General features: G+C 43.4%; 1 protein-coding gene across 1 annotated transcript in view; it reads right to left on the reverse strand.

The window, feature by feature from the left end:
- Positions 1 to 17,776: 17,776 nt before the first annotated feature.
- Positions 17,777 to 22,411, reverse strand: part of LOC126456747 (transcription factor 15-like) — a 52,059-nt gene continuing 47,424 nt past the window's right edge. The window contains exon 3 of the mRNA XM_050092536.1: positions 17,777 to 18,111. The gene's annotated coding sequence lies outside the window, so the exon portion shown is untranslated. The remainder of the gene's footprint in view (positions 18,112 to 22,411) is intronic.

The following is a 22,411-nucleotide window of genomic DNA, read 5'->3' on the forward strand; positions in this document are numbered from 1 at the left end:
TTCGCGTGAAAATTGCCTGTCACGCCAAGCTATTTGCTTTTTCTGTAATAAGAAAGGACATGTTCAAAGTGTGTGCCAGAAAAAGCTCAGATCGGACACTCTTAATCATTCCAGGCCCTTTGCTTCGCGCCGGAATTGAACCAAGGACACTCAGGCTCGCGGACCTTCGCCCATGGACATTCATGTAGTTAATTCCACTTCGTCCAGTGCCACTTTCTCTAACAGTGACTGTGTTAGTCCCACAAAAAGTGTGCGTCGACGTCGCCGGAAATCACGTCAATTAGCAAGTGATGCTGTACCTGTATCAGTTCAAATTGCACGAGACAGTCGCTCTTGTCGTCAGCAGGACAATAAACCTTTTGTAGATTTGGACTTTAATGGCAAGGTCATACCATTCCAGCGCGATACCGGAGCTGCAGTTTAATTGCTCAATCATGACACGTACAAACAACTGTGCAAACCTCTGTTGCGTGCCGCAAATGTTCAGTTAAATAGTTATTCAGATCAGAATATCCCTGTGTTAGGACAGTGCACTCTACTTGCAACATACAGGGGACAAACAAAACTTGTGTCATTTTACGTTATTCGTTCTTCTACTGCAGTGAACTTGTTTGGTTTAGATTTATTTCAATTGCTTAACTTGTCTATAGTAAATCAGGTCCTATCACTGAATCAGACTGTGCCTTCAGACAGTGTTTCTCGGCTATGTGAAGGATTTGCAGACATTTTTGCACCGGGCCTTGGTTGCGCTAAGAACTATGAAGCACATTTGGAACTGAAAGTAAACGTGCAACCGAAATTTTTCCGAGCGCGCAATGTTCCCCATGCATTGCGTGATGAGGTCACAAGAACATTAAACGATTTAGAATTACAAGGTGTGAGTGAATGTGCGCAATGCCTCTTCCCTTTCAGCTCCGTTTCATCGCTTACGCCGTACAGGTGTTCCGTTCGTCTGGACGACGGTATGCGAACGCGCCTTTCGCCAGTTGAAATCGGCGTTGCTTTCTAATACTTGCCTTACGCCATTCGATCCCCAGAAACCCCTTTTGTTGATGGAAGATGCATCGGATTTCGGGATCGGTGCTGTGCTTGTGCACAAAGTTGGCTCGCATGATCGCCCTATTGCCTTTGCATCAAAATTGCTCTCGTCTGCGCAAAGAAATTACTCGCAGATAGAGAAAGAAGCTTTGGCTCTCGTGTTTGGTGTTACTAAGTTCCATGATTTCTTGTATGGTCGTCACTTTACCATCATCACAGACCACAAACCTTTGACGTCGCTTTTTCATCCGAACAAGCCTGTACCTCCGCGTACAGCGCAGAAATTAATTCGCTGGTCTATTTTCCTCTCACAGTACCGCTACGATATCTTATATCGGTCCACTGCTAAGCACGGAAACGCCGATGTGTTGTCCCGTTTGCCTGTTGCTGAGGATAGAGCATTCGCTTCTTCCGAACTTGCTTGCATGTTCATTGATGCGGAAACTGATGATGTGGTCGAATCGTTTCCGATTGATTTTCGTCGTGTAGCTACAGCCACAGCTGCTGACCCTGTCCTTGCTACCGTTTTGCGTTTTGTTGCTACGCAATGGCCTTTGTCAAAGTCTCGGATCGAGGATCCGTTGGTTCGCCGATTTTTTGCTCACAAGGAGAGACTTTTTGTTCGACGTGGTGTTTTGTTGTTGCGTTCTGATAATGATCAGTCCAGAGTCGTGGTCCCACGTTCGTTACAGTCCTCTGTTTTACAGCTTCTTCACCAAGGACATTGGGGTATACTGCGAACGAAACAACTTGCTCGTCAGCACTGTACTTGGTTCGGAATCGATGCTGCGATTACGAATATGTGTTCTTCTTGCATGGCGTGTGCCGAACAACAATCTGCACCGCCGCGGAAAGTCTTTGCATAGCCGAAAGCCACTTCCCCTTGGCAACGCTTGCACATCGATTTTGCTGGTCCATTCTGGAATGCTAGATGGTTGGTTGTGGTAGATGCCTTCAGTAATTTTCCTTTTGTTGGCCGGATGTCTTCCACGACGCCCTCTCCCACCATCCAAGCGTTGTCTGCTATCTTTTGCATTGAAGGTCTTCCGCAGACTATTGTTTCCGACAATGGCCCACAATTCATGTCCGCAGAATTTCAGTCATTCTGCCAGGCCAATGGTGTTCAACATCTGACATCCGCGCCGTTTTCGCCTCAGTCAAACGGTGCCGCTGAACGATTGGTCCGGACTTTCAAGTCACAGATGTTGAAGTTGAAAGAGTTGCATTCTCGGGAGGACGCGTTGTTGCTCTTTTTGTCATCGTATCGCTCTCAGCCCCGAGATGATCGCTCGCCGGCTGAGTTGCTCCACGGTCGTCCTCATCGAACCTTGATGTCTTTGCTGCACCCGCCGCCTCAGGTTCCTGTGCAGCGGCAGACTTCTGCTTTTGCTCCAGGCGATGTTGTATTCTATCGCAACTATCGAGGTTCACGGCGTTGGCTCGCAGGGCGCATTCTTCGCTGCCTCGGCCGCGCGATGTATTTGGTTTTGGGGGCCTCTGGTGAGGTGCGTCGGCATCTCAATCAGCTGCGCCTCTGTCGTCGCACGGGTTCTGCCGCTCCCCGTCTGCTTTCAGCGACGGTGCCGTCCGGTCAGCACCCTGGGGACCCATCTACTGACTCGCCTCATCCCCAGGTGTTACCGACGATGCCTTCCATTTTGCCCCATTGCGACGCGCCGCTGCCGCCTCCGCCGCCGCCGCCTGTCCTCCAGCCGGCGCCGCCCACAGTGGACGCTTCGCTGCAGACACCAAGCGCCTCCCTGGGTCACGCGCCGCCGATCGCTTCCCGTGACCAGCTGTCCTCCACCATGGAACTCTTGCCCGCTCCGGACTACATGACGTCTTCGCGCGTCGGATACCCCGACGCAATGAAGGTCGACCCTTCAGCCCCTCCTGTCTCTTTACGGGCGCATACACCGCATGTTGATGTGCACTCTGGACTAGGTTTTCAGGCGTTTCCTAGCTCCCCTCGGACCGAATGGCCGGGTGCGGGTGGCACAGCCTTGCCTGTTGTTAGGCTCCCCACCTCATCGCATACGTCAACATGGGGTCCTCCCCACTGCGGGCGGAAGCCTTATCACACGACCGTTCGCCGATTTGCGGGGGAGGAATGTGGTGTCACCGCCAGACACCACACTTGCTAGGTGGTAGCTTAAATCGGCCGCGGTCCACTTAGTACATGTCGGACCCGCGTGTCGCCACTGTGTGATCGCAGACCGAGCGCCACCACAAGGCAGGTCTCGAGATACGTACTAGCACTCGCCCCAAGTTGTACGGACGACTTTGCTAGCGACTACATGGACGAAGCATCACTCATTAGCCGAGCAGATAAGTTGGATTAAAGTTAAGTATTCCAGCAGCTACGTACTTTTCTTTATAGCATTCATAAGTATCCTGTTTCAGACCATCAAGTCCGCCTGCTTGCTTAATGGCCGCCTCCCTTAAATAATGTGCGTAGTGTTGGCAATCTGTCAACACTACACCGACGACCTCAGCAGTTTGGTCCCATGGGAACTTACCACAAATTTACAAATTTTCAATGTGCCAGGAGAAGGCGGACAAGCGTAATGTAAGCAGTGTCTTTAGTAGACGTGCTGCATTTTCAAAGAGTTCTGCCAGTAAATAAATCGCAGTCTTTAATTCGCTTTCCTCACAACGTTATCTATGTGAGAGCTCCAACGTACGTTATTCGTAACTGTAATCCTTAAGTATCTAGTTGAATTCACAGCGTTTAGATTTGTGTGATTTATCGTGTAAACGAAATTTAGCGGACTCAAGTACTCATGTGGATGACTTCACAGTCTTAGTGTCAACTGCGACTCTTCGCGCCATATGGATATCTTGTCTAAATCATTCTGCAATTGGGTTTGATCATCTGATTTATACGATGGCAAATGACAGCAGCATCTGCAGATAATCTAAGAGGGCTGCTCAGATTATCTCTTAAATCGTTTATGTAGGTAGAGAACAGCAGAAGGCCTATAACACGTTACTGGAGAACGCCAGTTTGGAGCTCTCACATAGATAACGTTGTGAGGAAAGCGAATTAAAGACTGCGATTTATTTACTGGCAGAACTCTTTGAAAATGCAGCACGTCTACTAAAGACACTGCTTACATTACGCTTGTCCGCCCTCTCCTGGCACATTGAAAATTTGTAAATTTGTGGTAAGTTCCCATGGGACCAAACTTCTGTTTTATTCGAGAGCTTTGCTTCAGTTACTACGAACTGTGACCTTTCTGACAAGAAATCACAAATTCAGTCGCACAGCTGAGACGATGCTCCATAGGCATGCAATCTGATAATAAATCGCTTCTGAGGAACGATGTGAAAAGCCTTCTAGATATCTAAAAATATGGAATCAATTTGTCATTCCCTGCCAAAAGCAGTCATTACTTCGTGAGATGTTTGACAAGAACGATATTTTTTGAATCGCATTGACTACTTGTCAGTAAATCGTTTTCTGTCGATGAATTTCATAATGTTCGAACACAGTATAATCGTGTATCCCAAAATGTTACTGCAAATCGACGTTAGCGATATGGGTCTCTAATTCAACGGATTACTCGTATTTCTTTTCATTTGGACTGGTGTGACTTGTGCAGCTTTCCAGTCTTTAGCTACGGATGCAACGTCGGGCGAGCGGTTGTACGTGATTGCTAACTATGGGGCTATTGTATCAGCACACTGTAAGGAACGTGTCTGGTATACAATTCGGACCAGAGGTCTTGTCTTTGCTGAGTGGTTTAAACTGCTTCGCTGCACCGACTATATCTACTTGTAAGTTACTGATGGTGGCAGTTGTTCTTGATTCGCACTCTGGAATATTCACTTCTTCTTTGATGAAGGAATTTAAGAGAACCGTGTTTAGTAACTCTGCTTCACTGGCGATGTCACCATTGTTATCTCGCGGTGAAGGTATTGATTGCGTGTTGCTGCTGGTGTACTTTACACGTATGTCCAGAGTCGCTGTGGGTTTTCTGCTACACTTTGATGTTGAGTTTCGTCGTGAAAACTGTTACAAGAATCTTTCATTGATTGTTCGCTAAATTTTTAGCTTCTGTAAAACTTCGCCAATCTTGGGGATTTTGCGTTCTTTTAAAATTGGCATGCTTTTTTCATTGCTTCTGCAACAGTGTTCTCGCTACAACAACCTTGTGGTCACTAATTCCTGCATCAGTCGTGATGCTCCCTATTTGCTCAGGATTATTTGTTCCTTTCGCAATCATACACACTTCGAGTGTGCTCGTGAACTAACTGTTTGAGATAATTTTCTGAAAAGGCATGGAGTACGATTTAAGACAATGTTTTATATCTGCGACCGACTTTAAACGTGTTTTCGCCAACATGTAAAGGGTAGATTGAAGTTACCACCAACTATAATGTCAAAATTGGGGTATCTATTTCAAATGAGACTGTAGCTTACTTTGAACTGTTCAGCAACTGTGTCAGCTGAGTCAGGGTGCCGGTAAAATGAGGGATTTGTTAATTTATTCCGGTTGCCAAGTATAGCCTCTACCCACACTAACTCACAGGAGCTATGTGCTTCAATTTCACTACAAGGTACACTCCTCCTGACGGCAATAAATACTCCACCACCAACTGTATTTAATCTATTCTTTCTGAACAGGGTTAGATCCTTCATAAAAATTTCGGCTGGACTGTTTCCGGCTTTAGCCAGCTTTCCATACGTATTTGCGTTTCAGTGCTTTCTATTAGCACTTGGAGCTCTGGTATAACATGGTTGGTGACATTGTGACCGCAGGCTAAATGGTGATTCAAAAGCTACGAACCTGCATTGGTGATTGGCCCAATAATTATCTAAATGGGAAGATCTGTTTTTCCTTCCATTGTAGCCAGAGTTGCTATGTTTTGTGGCGTTTTTGGCTGTTGGCCAGTTCATATAGAGTTTCAAACTCTGTAGTCCTTATCTGAGCGCTGGGTAAGTACCATATTACGTAGAAACGGACATTCTTTTCGGCCGAAGGATGAGCCGAAAAGTAGGCTAGAAGAGTTATGAAGCGTTCATAAACGAATGGCACATGATTTGTTTCCTGTATTCTGAATTTCAGGTAGTCTAGATATGGCAGTTGGTCCCAAGATTCTCAAATACAGTAAATATGTAACATCGAAAGTCCTTCTTCCAGTTTTCACAAAGTTTGTGGCGTACCCATCCTAACAGATACATTGCAATCGCCTTTACGCTTTGCGAATGACGTCTTATCTTTTTTAAAAGACTGATTTTTACTATCGCCACGTCTGAGAGATAGTAAACATCGTTTAATTTTTTTAGTCTCTCCTATTTGTATTGTTAGCTGACAATCAGTTTACAAACTTGACGTCAGTGCCCACTTCTCTCACAATAGACACACACACACACACACACACACACACACACACACACACACACACACACAAACTGTATTTCTGTTCCCTTGCGAGAGCCTTTACTTGATGAGCGAATGTCATAGGTTGAGGAACTGCTTGTGGACGAACGTATCCACGCATCTTCTTTGCAGCAAGAACTGCTTCGACCCCTTTGTTTAAAAAATTTGTGAAACAGGAAGATTGTCTTCGGGGCTATTTTGTTTTTGTCCGTGGATAATCCAGGGCCTATAATTATCCTCTGTGAATGGGTATAACAGTTTTGGTGACAACACTCTTCCGCAAAGGATTACGTTCCCACACAGTGACCGTAGGCTATGAATTCACTTATAGCATTCAATATATGTAGCATTAAGTGGCTATACATTATCGGAAAGAGACGATTTGATCTTTTTCAAACATTCTAGAATAAATTGTTTTATTCTAATGTTCTCTCTTGGGCCAAATAGGACCACGCGAGGTCGATCAGTCAACATGTCGCTTTTGATGGTTGGCCTTCCTTTGTCTCCAAATTTGTTTCATCCTTTCAAAATGAAATCTCTTTCTTTCATCAGACCACAGCGTTGCAGTCCGTTTTCTAATTTCCCTCTGTCCAACTTTCCAATCAAATATCTTTTGTCTGAATATTTTCTGTCTGTAACGTCTACCTGATTTATACCGTCTATTTTAAGGTCCTCCTTAATCGCAGCGATCCATTTAAGTGGTAACAAATACAGCCTTATAAAAGACGTACAGAAACCTACTCTAGATTCTTGGAGCAGTTTAGCAGTTTACAATTTTCGTAGATGAAAACTGTGGTGTCACCGCCAGACACCACACTTGCTAGGTGGTAGCCTTTAAATCGGCCGCGGTCTATTGGTATACGTCGGACCCGCGTGTCGCCACTGTCAGTGATTGCAGACCGAGCGCCGCCACACGGCAGGTCTAGAGAGACGTCCTAGCACTCGCCCCAGTTGTACAGCCGACTTTGCTAGCGATGCTACACTGACAAATACGCTCTCATTTGCCGAGACGATAGTTAGCATAGCCTTCAGCTACGTCAATTGCTACGACCTAGCAAGGCGCCATTACCAGTTTATATTGAGATTGTAATTATGTACCGTCAAGAGCGATGTACACCAATTATGGATTAAAGTTAAGTATTCCAGCAGCAACGTACCTTATTGGCTATATTAATTACATTGTCCTGTTCCAGGCCTCACGCCAGTTTGCGTGAGCTTAAACGCCTGCCTTTCGGCTACCGGTCATAGTGGATTGACTGTCTGGCCAGTCCACTACAAAAACACTAGTGATAAGCACTTACTCGTATTTCCTCGCGGGATAGTGACTCCGATACCATTACCTAATTTTTTTACATTCCACTTCTGTGTATCCACGACAGGATGATAGGACATCTGCTAAGACATGAGGGAATGACTTCCATGGTACTAGAGGGAGCTGTAGTGTGCAAAAACTGTAGAGGAAGACTGAGATTGGAATACGTCAAGCAAATAATTGAGGACGTAGGTTGTAGGTTGCAAGTGCTACTCTGAGATGAAGAGGTTAGCACAAGAAAGGAATTCGTGGCGGGCCGCATCAAACCAAACCAGTCAGTAGACTGATGACCAAAAAAAAAAAAAAACACGAGTAAGTGCATGTCACTAGTTGACACTGCGTTCGAAATACGATTATTATTTTTATTTTCTTGTTTTTAATTTATCTACCCATGTCCGTAGAAGACTACTTCACGAATGTTTTACAGTGTTTATTGAAATAACGTTGTTCTTATTCGTCCACTAATTGTACGTCTGGTGAATAAATTGAAAAAAAGAGGAAGGGACAATAAATTTACAACATAATTATTTGAATTTGTTTTCGGCGAAATTCCGGCACTGTATCTTGATTGGCGCGAAATTATGGCAAACGCGTGAAATCATCAGCAGTGTTAATGACGTTTCTTTCTCGAGTGAGTTTCATACGAAGAAATGTCACTTTGTCAAACCTGCTCGTGGTGTTCGTAGCTTCTACGATTAGAACGTTTTTATAGTCGGTATAATGAAAGGGAAAGCATCAAATCCTCCTGAAGAATAAACATAGTAACAAAATATAAGAATTAATAGAAGAATTGATATAAGAATGAAATATAAGGATGTGAGAATTTAAAAAAGATTGTTACCCGAGACAGTATGATGGTCACATATACAGGGTGGCGCACGAAATGTGTAACCATTTTGTTTTTGAATATGAACTTTATTGTCAGTACAATCCGAAAGGAACATATACTACAATGAAGAGCCGCCCATGGAAATTTGTTCTAACTCAGCACATGCTCAATATGTCCACCATTTCGATTCCTAACTTCCTTCAAACGAATACTGAAGTTAGTGATTACCCTAGGGTACATGTCTTCCGTAATTTCACTGCATGCTTGAAGAATAAGTCTTCTGAGCTCCATTAAATCACGTGGACGTTTCAGGAAAATTTTTTCCTTTAGGTACCCCCAAAGAAAAAAGTCATATGGATTGAGGTCTGGACTATTGGGGGGGGGGGGGGGGGCAATTTTGTCCGTCATTGAAGCGACCTGGAAACCTGAGTGAAATGATCCGCATGTCGAAATGCTCGTGTAAAAACTCCAACACAGTGTTTGCAGTATGTGGCCTTACTCCATTTTGCATGAACCACTGCGTGTTGAAGGGCAAGGCAGTAGCAAGAAGCTGTGGAATGAAGCTATTGCGAAGCATGCTCAAATAACGCTGGCTGCTCACAGTTTCTTCAAAGAAAAAGGGTCCAATAAGTACGTGACTGGAAATTGCTGCCCACGCTGTAATCCCCGGAGCATAATGTTGTCGTTCATGAAGCACTTGTGGGTTTTCAGTGGCCCAAAAGCGTACATTTTGTTTGTTAACCACACCGTCTAAATGAAAATGCGCCTCGTCTGAAAACCAAACGTTGGTGAGAGTTTCTTCCCTATCCTCCGCCCAATGAGCAAACTGTAGTCTCTGCTGCTTGTATTCTTCAGTGAGTTTCTGTACACAGGTCATCTTGCGTTGAACGGAGCGTCTGGATATTCCCAGTTGCTCTGCTGCCTTTCTACACGATTTCCCGGGACTTTTCTGTACAGCGACTCGTACTGCTTCAATATTCTCCGCTAACAAACAGGCTTAGGCCGAGGTCGCTTCGCTTCCAATACTGTTCCTTCCTGTGCAAATTTATCGTACAACCTGATGATGGTCTTCTTGCAAGGGACCCATCGTGTATTAAACTGTTGTCGAAAACGCGTCTGAGTCACAACAAGGCTTTTCGTTTCATGAAAAAGTAAGGCAATTGCTGATCCTTGCTGTGTCGTCAGTCTTCCATTGTCAGCCATTGCTGCTTACTAGTCTCCTAGCGGCAGAATCTTGAATTACACGTCATTTCGTAACTCATTTGTTTTTCCAAGCTCTGCTAGTACTGCTGTAGAGATCCCATCGGGATATCTAATGTGCGTCGTAAATTGTGAAAGAAACAATTGGTAACACATTTCGTGCGCCACCCTGTATAATAAATGTATGACACTTATTGTGAAACTAAGCTGTAATGTTATGTATCGCCTATCTCGATAAGGAACGTTCGCGTTGTAACTTCTACGTAGATGGGTAGATAAATGAAAAAAAAAATAAAAAAAAATAAAATATAAACAATCAGTGGATACCGAACAAAGGGCGCAAAAGTGAGAGGTCGCAACCCCAGCCACACTACCACAATTTCAGCTGACTTTATCGGCGTCTAAAAGGCACCGATATTACGTGGAAAACTTTGACCGTCGTTTTCTCAGAAACGGTAGACATGTGTTCGCCTATTTTGATTCATCTTCCACTCACTTATGTTTCTGAGAAATCAAGTTACTGCATTTGCTGTGTTCTCCTCGTTAGTGCTAATTACTGCTGCCTAAACTATTGCGCGCAATTTTTATTACTGCTGCCATTAGAGTGTTTATAATCGCTTTACAGCGCAAGCCACTGTTATTGCCAAGAGTCAGCACTACAGTCACATACCTACAGGTATACATATGCAAATAAAGGTAGACTAACAAGCAACTGGTCTTCCTGCAGAAGCGATATATCGAATGCTGCTACTTACCTGTTAACTGAGCGTAGTCAGAGACGTATTAGTAATTTTCGAGCTAGCAGTCTCTCGAATATATTCGCTGTGGGTTTAAATTCTCTTTCATTCATTGTCTGGTGTCACTCCGGATATCGGCACAAGATTTCAAAATTTTAGATTGTTTAAATCAGTACCAGTAGTATTGAGAGAGAGGATTAACACGACTAGCACAGATCCACACAAAGAGCGTACATATACATACTGTGATCACTTTGACACTGCAGTACGATCTCTGACTTCAAATGACAATAGTGTCTATGTATCGACGAGTTGATGAGTTGATCACAGACGAGGCTATCTGATTTCTTCTCAGTATCCGCATTGTGCGACAATGTTCATTTCCAAGCATGATTGCCCATCAAACGCGCGGCCCCTAACGATATACAGGGTGTTACAAAAAGGTACGGCCAAACATTCAGGAAACATTCCTCACACACAAAGAAAGAAAATATGTTACGTGGACATGTGTCCGAAAACGCTTAATTTCCATGTTAGAGCTCATTTTATTACTTCTCTTCAAATCACACTAATCATGGAATGCAAACACACAGCAACAGAACGTACCAGCGTGGCTTCAAACACTTTGTTACAAGAAATGTTCAAACTGTCCTCCGTTAGCGAGGATACATGCATCCACCCTCCGTCGCATGGAATCCCTGATGCGCTGATGCAGCCCTGGACAATGGCGTATTGTATCACAGCCGTTCACAATACGAGCACGAGGAATCTTTGCATTTGGTACCGGGGTTGAGTAGACAAGAGTTTTCAAATGCCCCCATAAATGAAAGTCAAGAGGGTTGAGGTCAGGAGAGCGTGGAGGCCATGGAATTGGTCCGCCTCTACCAATCCATCGGTCACCGAATCTGTTGTTGAGAAGCGTACGAACACTTCGACTGAAATGTAAAGGAGCTCCATCGTGCATGAGCCACATGTTGTGTCGTACTTGTAAAGGCACATGTTCTAGCAGCACAGGTAGAGTATCCCGTATGAAATCATGATAACGTGCTTCAAGTACAGTACATATTGACGAAGCTAAAATGAGCTCTAACATGGAAATTAAGCGTTTCCGGACACATGTCCACATAACATCTTTTCTTTATTTGTGTGTGAGGAATGTTTCCTGAAAGTTTGGCCGTACCTTTTTGTAACACCCGGTAAATCGGTCGTGCGTCTCTTAAGCCGACCGGACATCTCCGGTGGCGCGAATTGCGGTAAATTTTTAGTGTGTTGCCAGGGGAACATAGTTCATCGTTTTCGGTTCTGAATAGGAATGAGTGAAAGCGTTGCAGTTTCGAGTGCGGAAATTCTCACACAGCGAATAATTCCTTGATCATGTTGTGTGGAAAGTTGTTTGAAATTTTTTGGACTTCGGATAACAGGAATTGTGTAGAATATCATAGACTCAACGGTTGAAACTCCTCAAGAATGGTGCGGTTGGCAATTTTCTTTTACTGTTGTACTGCGCTCATTGTCACAAGGGAACATCTATAAGAAAGAGCACATGGTATGATAGTGCCAAGTTTCCATCGAGAAGAGCATCATTTTAGTTTCTTTTTGAATAGGAGACTGAACCTTACAAGCGACAGCTTCTGAAACACAATCGTCCACGAACACTGTGTGCGACTGTTACGGTTTCGGTGGAGAAGTCTGTGACGCCTTAGTCACGAACGAGAGTGTTACAATCGGCGGACAAAACAAGGTTGTCTAGACAGATGAATGTCATGTATGTACTAAGATATCGTCACGTAGAAGATGCTGTAATTAGATGAATGACGAACACTAACTTCACTTAACGAATTCAGCACTTGCATATACAAGAGCGTGGAGCGAACTGCCTCCGGCCAGAACACATACATTATATATACAGCCACAGAACATTCCAGTACAATGATGCTTGACATTTGTGAATGCTTCTAGAATGCACTCGAACCGAATATAGAAATTTAAATTGTACAGTCCAGACGAGTTTTGAACTCACGACCCTCCATTCAACAGTTTAGTATCATAACCACTACAGCATGGTGCTACTTACAAGGAAACCTCCCCATCGCACACCCCTCAGATTTAGCTATAAGTTGGCGCAGTGGATAGGCCTTGAAAAACTGACCACAGATCAATCGAGAAAACAGGAAGAAGTTGTGGGGAACTATGAAAAAAATAAGCAAAATATACAAACTGAGTAGTCCATGTGCAAGATGGGCAACATCAGAGATAGTGTTAGCCCAGGAGCGCCGTGGTCCCGTGGTTAGCGTGAGCAGCTTCTTCACAATTGATACACCGCTCCCAACGCCGTTTCCACTTCCGGAAGCAATCTACGTACGCCTGTTGCCCGATCGCGCGAAGCGCCGTCCGCGAGTTCTCTTTTATCTGGTCTATCGATGCAAATCATCGTTCTTTCAACGGGGTCTTTAAGTTTGGAAGTGAAAAAAAAATAGTCTGCAGTGGCCACGTCTGGATGAGGAAGCACAGTGATTTCGCTTTTTGTGGAACAGCCACGTACCGACACGAATGAATGTGTGGGTGCGTTATCGTGATGCAAGAGCCATGAGTTGTCTCGCCACATTTGCTTCTCACATTTTCTCGCAAGCGTCGCAACACATCGATTAACAGTTTGTCCCTGCGGCACGAATTCATTATGAACTAACCCTTCAAAGTCGAAATATCAGCATGCTTTTGATATTTGACCTGACCTGACGAGCTTTTTTTGGTCTTAGAGAACCTTTCCCGAGCCATTGTGAAGACTGAACCTTAGTCTCAACATCATAACGGTAGACCCATGTCTCATCAGTTATGTTCTCTTAAAGAACATCACGTTCTCATTTGCGCGACAAAAGCTCTTCACAGATTACGAGGACAAGGTCTTTCCGGTCTTGAGCCTTTGGACAAACTTGGCGGCAACACGATGCATTCCAAGTTGCTGTGTCAGGATTTCATGACGTCATCCAACTGCACGAACAGTCTCATCGACGTTCCCAGCATGAGCGTCGTTGATAGACTTCGAAGGGTGTCCTGAACGAGGATCACCTTTAACTTCCGTTCGACCATTTTAAAACTCTCTGAACCATTCGTAACACCGAGTACGGCGTAACCACTCACCACCGTAGGCTTCCTGCATCATTTGGCGTGTCTCTGTAAAGGTTTTCTTGAATTTCACACAAAATTTAATGCAGACAGATTGCTCCTCTAACTCTGCCATCTCGAAATTCGCAAACTGTGCTACACAACATGTAAGTAGGCTGTTTAGGTTTTTATATTGGTAACGCCACTTAGCGCTCTGTATGAAAATCACTGGCTGTGCTGTGTGCATCTGTGGCTGACTGGCATTGTTGGAATATTCGCTATTGTAGTGTTGGGCAGTTGGATGTGAATAGCGCGTAGCGTTGCGCAGTTGGAGGTGAGCCGCCAGCAGTGATGGATGTGGAGAGAGAGATGGCGGAGTTTTGAGAGCGGATGATCTGGACGTGTGTCCATCAGAGACAGTAAATTTGTAAGACTGGATGTCATGAACTGCTATATATATTATGACTTTTCAACACTATTAAGGTAAATAAATTGTTTGTTGTTCATCAAAATCTTTCATTTACTAACTATGCCTATCAGTAGTTAGTGCCTTCCGTAGTTTGAATCTTTTATTTAGCTGGCAGTATTGGCGCACGCTGTATTGCAGTAGTTTGAGTAACGAAGAGTTTTGTGAGGTAAGTGATTCATGAAAGGTATAGGTTATTGTTAGTCAGGGCCATTCTTTTGTAGGGCCTTTTTGAAAGTCAGGTTGTGTTGAGATAAAAATATTGTGTGTCAGTTTACGCACAGTCATTTAAAATTTTTCTAAGGGGACGATTCAAACATTCTACGCAATACGGCATTTCGCTCCAACACACCATTGGAGCAAAATTACAAATGTTCCGGAATTTTTTGAACAGACCTCGTATGAGGTCCTGATTTCTAGCAACAACTGGTGATGTCTTCTGATTCGCACACAGATCGAAAGAGATCCCACACGAATACAACCAGATTCTGTTTTAGCGCTTTGGATTGCAGCATGTTGAGGGTTCTCACCATATTGCACTCTCATAGTGTAGCTGTAACCATTTGCGTTGCGTGAGATATATGATCTGTGGCATACAATTTATAGTTTCAGCAACATGTATCTTTGTCGCTATTACAGTTTCACAAAGTGTAGTTTCAATAACGTAATGATAACTTAAATCTATGACTAGCTGCGTAAGTAATTCACATTTAGTGTTCCTTTGATCACTGCATGTAAATGACACTTTTTAGTCGTTTCCATTTCATATGAGATCTACGATAACTGATTTGGAAAATATGAATTGTTTATAGCTATACCTGCTCAGGGAGCTATATGTCATTCTTTCGTGAGTATTGGCTCAAAGTCAGTAAATTATTGTCATGAACCAATTCCTTGTAAACCAGGGAGCAATAATGTCTGCTGATTCATACTGATGAGCATAACAAGTTTTTTCTGAACTGTTCTTCAATAATAAACAGTATGTAAGTGGTCAGATTTGCATTGTATCGCCTTACTGTAATAAATTTAGTCACGATGGCAAGACCTTCATGTCCTCTATGTCACACTACACCTAACCAACCAACAGAAGTTCGATATAGGTAGTATGTTATTGAATGACTCTCATTAACGGATGGTCTGTATCCACGATTCATAACTGTGAAACACATGTGGTTTTGTTGGCCCGTGGGTTTTCTGTGAGATACTTGGTTTTATTTTCCTGCCATGGGGGCCTACTGGACGGCTCTCGCAACCAAATCTCCTGCTCTTTCCGTTTTTCTAAAACAAATACTATCCTAAGGATTACAGTAGAGTTTAGAACTCTTGAAATCCTCTGTACCTCCATTGCTCTGATCCGACCCATCTTTCCCCTTGCCAATATCATCTAAATTTACCCTCTCCCAAATATTTAACGGTGGCTGCTAATTCTTGATATCCACATAGTTCATTTAGCATTCGCATCCGGATTGACACTTGTGCTAGAATCTTTTACCCGCTTGACAATTTGCCTCGCCGTCCATACCAGCCACCTACTTATTCTACTCGTCTCATACCAACCAAACCTCGTTTATTTCGTATTTTGTGGTCTTGAAACTATGACGCACCTTTATGGACGCATACTTCCAACTCTACAACTATGTGATCGCCGCACCCTCACACAATAAAATTTCAATCATATCCTACTAGCCGACAACGAAATACGTCCTGACATAGACCTGAACCGTATCATCTTCATCTTTGCCTAGGTGTGGTGTGTCGTCTTCTGGATCCTTGGCTTTGCTCTGCCGCGATTGGTCCGTTTGCTTTTAGATTTCGGAGGGCGCTGCGTTCTGTAGGGAGACCTGCTGACGACGAGAGTATCGAGTGCTGCTGCCGGAGTGAGACGGGGAGTTTAGTTTCCGGTTGTGTGGCAGCGCAATGTTGCGGGAAGGGTGGTATAGCTTCCTGTGAACGCACGTGATTGCTACGAGCGTGTGTACTCGGGACGGCGGCAGTCGTTCTGGACGGGCTGTGTGATAAGGAAGCTCGGCGTGGCAACTGTTGACGCGGCGTGTCCGCGTTGCTATGGCGGAATTGGGGCGATTGACGTAACTCGAATTGGTGCTGGTTGCAACCTGTCGCCGAAGGCTTGTCTGCCTTTTGGACTAACGGTGAGAATTTCTTGACTTGATGTGTCTCACTCAATTTCTGCCCGTGTCGTCGGGTGTGTTTTGCTCTAAGGTCGTGTACCATGAGACTCAGGCGTGCCCGAAATCCCGATTCAATGATCAGCTGTTACACTGTCAAGTGTAACTATCACTAGGAAAGAGTGTTAACTCTCTGTGCCTTAATAACTCAATCTAAAATATTATCTGCGGTTGAAATTTTATTCTGACCCAAGTGCAATAACGATCTTGTATTTAACAATTTGTTGAGTGGTATTATTATTTAGTACTGGCCGTCACATTTACTAAGTCGAAGATTTACAAAGGCCAGTGGGTGTCATTAACAGTTCCTGCCTAGATAGGCGTTATATTTTGAACTATGTGTTTCAATGTTCAGTAATTTTTATTTTATGTGTTATAGAGAGTTGCTGTCATGCCCTATGTGGACGATTCGCCACGTTGGTGAAGTTTCTAGTTGTTCTGCTGGTCTGTGCCATATTGCTAAAGCAGGCAGTCCTAGCACAGCTGACTGTAAATTTTTCCTAGTGGTGAGGAGCACGGGCTGGTTTTAAGAGCTAACTCACTAGCTTCAACCATTCTCAAATATTTATTACTACTGATATTCAGGCCCTTCAGGCCGAGTGGCGACGTCACTACCCCTTTTTGGTTATTAATTTTACCTTGTTAGCTTGTTTCATTAAAAAAACCTTTGGTATATGAATTTGTCTTTTGGTCTTTACTGCTCCTTTGGACGAAGTAAATTAACTGTTGGTTTTGCATTCTTGTAGCATTATCAAGACAGAATTTGTCGTTATATTTGATTGGCCCCTCTCGCCGAATGATTAAAGTCATTCCTTTCAGTAACTTATTGTATTGGTCAATAATTAATCAAAAGTGTTGGGTCCTTCAGACCATGATTATCTCCTTATGTTGAATCTTAAGGTTGTCATTCTGGCATTACAGTTGTGAATGTTCAGCGGCCCTTCAGGCCCGGAGTTTAAAAACTTTTATTGTGTTTTGAGATATATATATATATATATATATATATATATATATACCCCAGTGAACAAGTGTATTTTAATGTTTAATAAAATTAAATTGTGTTTGAAACTGTAACCTCATTTGGGTCAACGCTTTCACTCCCTGTAGCCTTTGAGCTCTGCTTACCCTACGTTTTGGTTAAGTTTTCCCATACCACGACGTATCAGGACCCACAATACCACTATAATATACCCTTAACTTCAATAAAGCGTTACACTCTCTCCCGAGAGTTGGTAATAACACTGGAGAAATACGTGACTTTGGACGTTTTAATTTTTTATGTGTATGCAGTAATTTCTTCCATTACAAGGATTCGATCATAATATGCCGGGTCACACGGGACCGTTTTGCCGTCATCATGTCGACGAGATATCGCCTCTACGAAAATGAAGAGTAACATAGAACTCTCATGTGTGAAGCTAGAAATGGAACTCTATAATCTGTATAGCATGACAACAGCATAGGGTTAGGAGTAACATTGCTCTTTACACTGTGTTGAGACGTTCCGTAGTTCATAAAATTACTTTTGTATTCAAATTTATTTGGTTGAGTCATTTCTACAAGCACTGAGGTGCTCACACAAAATCGGAGAGGGAAGTTCATATATTGTCTCACAGATAAAGTGTTATCTCTAGGTCTGCCGAGAGCAGTCGTAATATGTCTTAAATTTTTCACGTCGAACACTTGAAACTCAGGCAGTGGTACCACGTACACATTTGCAATCTGTCTTGTATTCTGGATGTTTAGCGACAGCACCAACAATCACCCAGTGAAAGCGTCTGTGCTGACGTGTGGAATCAGGTGCCATTCGTCCGAGCAGTCGAAGAGCCACTCATGATTCATGCAGGCGACGTCCTGGAAACAGTTTGCAAACATCAGTCACTGAGTTTGGTAACAAGGCTATTAATCATGCTAAGAAGGTTAGATAAACAAACTCTACTGGAAATATTTTGAATGACTCGTAGAGATCATATAAAAATTTAACTGAAAAACTTTGCTCCAACTAGATACCAAGAAAATATCGTATAACCTCTGTGTGCACCTCAAGACAGGTAGTTCGTCAATTTACTTAGAAACCATCGTTGAGTGCAAAGAGCAGTTGTTTCCGAGAGGGCGTTTAAGCTAATAATTACCTTTTGCTACACTTTATATTATATTGTAGTACATAATTCGCCGGTCCTTTAACGTATTCAATAATATACTACCATACAGGGATAGTCGCATGTTAATAACCTGTAGAGCGCAGTCCTATTGCCAGACATAAAAGGTATGATGAAAGGTTAAGAGCGAAGTGTGTAGTCTTTATTCATATATTTCAGCGTTGCGGTAACTGAGGTGGAAATACTCTGACAGAATACATTTGTCTAGGTAACACATTTTAATGACTGATATTGTAAGCTGGTGCATTAATAACCGGTGAAATACAATCGTGCAAACGTGCATGGATTATGTTCTGCGGGTACTGAATGTCAGTTTGAGGGATGCACTAGTATACCTGTTGCAGTTGGTCGGTCAATGCAGAGACGGCCAGTGAGGCGTTGAAAATGGAGTTTTCGTCATCTTACAGGCATTCTTGACAGTAGTGGAACAAAGGGGGTACTTTTTATTCAAAATAGCTACTGGGTTTTCCGCACCCCTATGATGTTACACTCCCTCCATCCCCTGGAAATTGCGGAATATTTAGGCGGAAAATGGGTCAAATTGGCTTCCTCTGCTAACCTAACTTCCTCTCCTCCCGTCCCCCCTCACTCCACAATGATGTCACGCCTGGAAATATCGGAAACTGTCTGTATTTGTCCGGAGAAAAAGGTTATGTTAATGTACTTTATTTAATTTTGGTGGTATATGGTAATTCTGTGAGGACGTAAGGCAGGATATAGTATTTTTATTCATTTATTGCTTAATCAGGCTCCCTCTGGTAACCTAACTCAAAGACATGTGTTCACCTCGACATGCGGGGACCAACTGAGCTGGTTCGCACTACATCCACCAGAAGGAGCTGATGCCCTGCACCCTCCCCCCTCCTCCCCCACTCCTTCCACTCCTAGGAGGTCGTCCACTCCCCGCTATCACCCCTCCCCTGGAAATGGTAGGAAATGGGCAATTGTTCAGCTGCCAGAGAGGCAGGTTAAGTTAGTGTACTTTATTTGTTTTTGGTGGGAAACTGAAGTAAGATCGCTCCTAATTACACATCTATATGCATAGTGCTACACAACAAGTGCTTAAAATCGCACCACATCCCAAAATTGTTGAAGTCACACAACTGGTGTTATCCTCTTGGAAAAAGGTTCACAATACCACTTGAAACTAGTAGAAGGCGGACTCAGAATACGAGTAAATAGTTACGCTACATAGGACTCTCCCTTCACCTACAAGTCGAAATAAATCTCTCTGCTCCAATTGTGAATTGGCAGCAAAAAGACTCAGTTTAAGACGATAACTGAAACAACCCCCTACACTGCTATACGTATAGGAATTATGGAGTGTTTAAAAAAAAAAGAGAGAACTGCAGTGATGTTAAAAAATAGGACACACATACCTAATACTGATAATAACACCTGTAATCATGCAGCCAAAGACTGTGTCCATACCTCCCCGCATGTGCGTTGGAAGGCGAAGACAATGTTGAAGCATAAGAAGAAGAAGAAGAGTATAGTGTTAGCACAGATGAGGAAATCGGAACAATTACAATCTAACAGTTCGTGAAATATTTGAAAACCCACAACAGATCGTGAAAAGAAAACATAGAGAGAAAGCAGATCGCATGTCTAAAATATTCTCCTAGAATTCGAAGCACTGCCCTACGGACGAGAAAAATGGCTGGAATTATCGATGAATTTTCGATGTCCTACAACTGCTAGCCTGGAGATGCTCTTAGCCACAGTGGTAAGTGAGGGACATCATCTCATCTATGCAAAAGTGCCTGTATGAACAAAGAAGACATCATGTGACTCTCGGACGTCAGGGAACTTTCAGCAGATGCCTTGTTCCGCCTCTGTCTTGTTCAAACCGGTATGTAGATACTATTATACCAGAAAGGAAATATTGTGACTCTGTGACGTCGTGAAACGCCCTGTGAATGGAGCACCCTTATTGGTTCTTACTTAATTTGGCCACCAAAACCATACTGGTGTGGGAGCGCAGTCTGTCACTTTCTACAGATGGAAAAATTACGAGAATTTGAGTGGAAAACGTTTTTGTATAGATCGAAAAAAATACAAGTCATATTGCAGTGACAGTTAAAGCCTTCAAAAGTGGTCTACAGATCATGAGAACGGAAACTATGGCCAAACACACTTAGTCAATTACATTGCTCTGCTACTGTCGAGAAAAGCTTGAGTTTTTCGGCATGAAACCGATCATCACCACAAATGATTGTTCTACCATGTCATTTCGCTACGTCGCTGTAGTAAACGCAATTCACATCATGCACAACACAAAGTCATCACTTTCGCATCCTCCATATAGCTATCGACCGTCAGGCACACCTACATATACCTCCAAGACATACAGTTCCCAAAAACAGAAGCATATGCGCCGCATATAGTCGAAGCGCTATAGATCCCTCACGTGGTCAGTCGGTCATCCACCTTGGCCAACGGTCACTAGACAACTGGGGCTGGTTCCTCCGGCACAGAGGCGTCCGTTAACAGTACCGTTTACGGCCGGGTCTGCTCGATGCCGTGGTTTCTGCAAGGGGTTTTGACCATCTCCAGACTCGGGGATTGCAAGAAAATTTACGTTCAGAGCTCTGTCGATGAGAAATGCTTCATCCGTCGAGAATTAATACCCATCTCGAGATCGATATGAGCTGCAGTATTCGATTTTACACCCCAAAAACGATTATATTTGCGACACTTTTATGCTGAAACCATCGAGCAGCATACGAAGTTTCCAGAATTTCATGTATTTTCACATGTTTCGCCGGAATATCATTTCATTTACGCTACTGTTCTCAATGTCAACCGGACAGTAGTAAGCTATCGATCACCTGTACAGCATAATTATGAAGATAAAGAGTGGAAAGTATATCTTTAGAGAGCCGAAACTTTAACGTGGGTCGTGCTGCAAACCATTGAGTAGTTAGAAACTTATCTCGTCTGCGAAGATGTTTATTTGAAAACTCGAAAATAGAGGAAATTGCTAGTTCCACTCGTATATTTTAACCATCAGCGATGTCAATGATATAAGTGATTCCAGATCATCCTTGTACTTTACAGAGCCAGATAAGCTTTTAATAATCACAATCCAGTGGCGGACACTTCAAGAAAGGCGTTACGCAATACGGAGAGGTTTATTATCGAAATTACGAGAGAGCACATTCCGGGAAGAGATGGGCAACATATTACTACCGCCCACATATATCTCGCGTAATGATCACAACGAAAAGATCCGAGAAATTAGAGCAAATACGGAGACTTACAAGCAGTCGTTCTTCCCACGCACAATTCGTGAATGGAACAGGGAAGGGGGGATCAGATAGTGGTACAATAAGTACCCTCCGCCACACACCGTAAGGTGGCTCGCGGAGTATAGATGTAGATGTAGATGTAGATATGTATTTCTCATGTCTACAGAATCAGAAAATGTCTTTTCCACCGATGTTTCACCATCTCTATGCAAACAACACATCACAATCAGTGTTCTCTCAACAAAATAAAGACGGGAAATGTGTAAAATGGCAGTACACCTCACAGTCGAACAAGAGGCTTCTGTTTCCGGTCTGCAGAACTCAGTCACAGATGGACAAAAGATTCGATTCAATAACAGAACGCTTCCTGCAAGCCGTTAAATGTATTTCTTGGAATGACTAGCCCCAATGGAACCATAGCGAAGTACCTAACAGATGAGGAACTAAACGACCAACAGCTGTGTGCTCTCAGACGTTCTGGTTGAGCCGGCGTAGTCTGAAAGTGGTCGTCAACTACTTAAAGTTAGGCTAACGTAGGAAAAGCATTAGGCTGGTCAAAACTACTCTTTGATGCTTATCACTGCTGATACCTCTTCTCTTCCTTATAACAACACCTGCCGGAAATCTTTAGCACTGAAATATGGTCTCCTTTGCGTAACCCCATTCGTTAGATTTGGTATTATGCGCTAAACGAGTGTTATTACTTGTTAAGGTTTTCCAGAACAGTTTCTCTATAGTCTGCGT

This window comes from Schistocerca serialis, chromosome 1 (genome assembly GCF_023864345.2).
Source record: "Schistocerca serialis cubense isolate TAMUIC-IGC-003099 chromosome 1, iqSchSeri2.2, whole genome shotgun sequence".
Taxonomy (NCBI): domain Eukaryota; kingdom Metazoa; phylum Arthropoda; class Insecta; order Orthoptera; family Acrididae; genus Schistocerca; species Schistocerca serialis.